At 71.0% G+C, this 2500-nt stretch overlaps 1 non-coding gene across 1 annotated transcript; it reads left to right on the top strand.

Moving 5' to 3' along the window:
* The first annotated feature begins 1704 nt into the window (after positions 1-1704).
* Positions 1705-1823, top strand: LOC128823825 (5S ribosomal RNA). The gene has a single exon (XR_008442059.1). It is a non-coding gene; the product is annotated as a 5S ribosomal RNA (ribosomal RNA).
* Positions 1824-2500: the final 677 nt, after the last annotated feature.

Raw genomic sequence — 2500 nt, 5'->3', positions numbered from 1 at the left:
TACGAAACTGGAACCGGGCGCCACCTCGTGGTTCCCTCGGTCGGCCGAGACGGCGTTGGGCGACCCCTTCCGGACATCCGCGAGACGACCGGCCGTCAGGTCAACCCATTCGCTCCAAAGGGGTTGACCCGGTGGCCGGGAGGGGACTTTGAAAATTTTTCAGACTTGGAAAACTTTTTTTTTTTTTTTTTTTTTCCCCCCAGCCCGCTTCCTCCGGGTTGACCCGGTGGCCGAGCGTCTCACCGTCCCCGGACGCAGCGAGGTACTGCCTCCCGGCCGTCAGGATCGGGCCCACGGAAGTCTGATTTTTTAAAAAAAATTGCCGACGCCACCGCGGAGGGCTACCCGGCCACCCCGGGCCCCGGAGCCGGAAAAGGGAAGAAAAGGATCGGGCCCACTAGAGACATGGACCCGGCCGCCAAGCAGGCCGCCCTGGGCTCACCCTCCCCGGCCGCAGCGAGGGACATCCTCCCGGCCGACAGGATCGGGCCCCTGGAAGTCTGGGGGGGGGGGGGGAAATCCGCCTCACGCCTCCGAGGAGGGCTGCCCGGGCGGGCCGGGCCCCGGAGCTCGGAAAAAAAAAAAAAAAACACCCCAAAAAAGGATCGGGCCCACTAGAGACATGGACCAGGCCGCCCTGGGCTCACCCTCCCCGGCCGCAGCGAGGGACTGCCTCCCGGCCGACTGGATCGGGCCCCTGGAAGTCTGGAAAAAAGAATGGAACCTGACGCCTCCGAGGAGGGGGCGCCCAGGGAAGGAGGGAGATCCGGGTCGACCTGGTGACCGGACGGGAAAGCGGCCACCGGGCGTGCCCGTTCAAACCTAGGGGTTGACCTGGCGGCCGGAAAGCAAACCGGCCACTGGCTAGCCCCGTCGGCAACCTACGGGTTGACCTGGTGGCCGGGAAGCGAACCGGCCAGCAGGTGAACCCGTTCGATTCCACGGGTTGACCTGGTGCCCGGGAGGGGACTCTGAAAAATGTTCAGCCCTTTCGGCTCGGGGTTGACCTGGTGGCCGAGAGGGGACTCGGACGGCAGGCAAGCCGCCCTGGCCTCACCCACCCCGGCCGCAGCGAGGGACTGCCTCCCGGCCGACTGGATCGGGCCCCTGGAAGTCTGGGGGGAAAAAGAAAATGGAACCTGACGCCTCCGAGGAGGGGGCGCCCAGGGAAGGAGGGAGATCCGGGTTGACCTGGTGACCGGACGGGAAAGCGGCCACCGGGCGTGCCCGTTCAAACCTACGGGTTGACCTGGTGGCCGGGAAGCGAACCGGCCAGCAGGCGAACCCGTTCGATTCCATGGGTTGACCTGGTGCCCGGGAGGGGACTCTGAAAAATTTTCAGCCCTTTCGGCTCGGGGTTGACCTGGTGGCCGAGAGGGGACTCGGACGGCAGGCAAGCCGCCCTGGGCTCACCCTCCCCGGCCGCAGCGAGGGACTGCCCCCCACCCACCCACCCCCCCCCCCGGCTGACAGGATCAGGGCGCACTGGATGTCCGGGACAATATTTTCCCCGACGCCGGGGAGGGCGGGCGGGCGGAGGGGCTCTGGCGGCCAGCCCGGGCCCCGGAGCTCGAGAAGGAAAAAAGGACCGGGCCCGCGAGAGACGGGGGCCCTGCCGCAGGGGGGCAGTCCGACCGGGGCTCACCGTGCGGCAGGCCCGGGCGTCGGCAGGGGAAAGCGGGCGAGGAGGCGCGGGGGCCGGGTGCCTACGGCCATACCGGACCGAACGCCCCCGATCCCGTCCGATCTCGGAAGGTAAACCGTCCCGGGCCTGGCTAGTACTTGGATGGGTGACCGCCTGGGAATCCCAGGTGCCGTAGGCAGCTTTTCCCGGTCCGAGCCAGCTCTCTCTCCTTTTCTGGGGAGGAAGGAGAGGGGGGGGACGGGCCGGAAAGCCCCTCGTCGCTCCTGCCGAGTCGGAGGTCGCGGCCGCAGGTCGCGGGTCTGGGCGCCTGGGGTCCGGCTCCCCACCCGGCTTCCTCCGCGGAGGACCCACCGAAGCCGCTGGGGGAGACCCCGGGCATGGGGCGGACTGGCCCGGACCCTCCCGGCCGCCGGCCCGCAGGACCGCCCCGAATCCCCCCGCCCCGCGGCCACCCAGGCCAGGCCTGGCCAGGCGGGACGGACGGCGGGTGTCCAGCGCCCAGCGGCTTCCGCCAGCGGGGACCCACGGCCCCCAAAGCCGCAGGGGGAGGCCCCGGGCCCGGGACGGACTCGCTCGGACCCCCTGCGCCCGGGCGCCGGCTCGCGGGACCGCCCCGAATCCCCCCGCGGCCACCCAGGCCAGGCCTGGCCAGGCGGGACGGACGGCGGGTGTCCAGCGCCCAGCGGCTTCCTCCAGCGGGGACCCACGGCCCCCAGAGCCGCAGGGGGACACCCCGGGGCCGGGACGGACTCGCTCGGACGCGCTCGGACCCCCTGCGCCCGGCCGCCGGCTCGCGGGACCGCCCCGAATCCCCCGCCCCGCGGCCACCCAGGCCAGGCCTGGCCAGGCGGGACG

This window comes from Malaclemys terrapin, chromosome 15, assembly GCF_027887155.1.
Source record: "Malaclemys terrapin pileata isolate rMalTer1 chromosome 15, rMalTer1.hap1, whole genome shotgun sequence".
In the NCBI taxonomy this organism is placed as follows: Eukaryota; Metazoa; Chordata; order Testudines; family Emydidae; genus Malaclemys; species Malaclemys terrapin.
The sequence above is the reverse complement of the archived record's forward strand: the minus strand, read 5'-3'. Positions and strand labels throughout refer to the sequence as shown.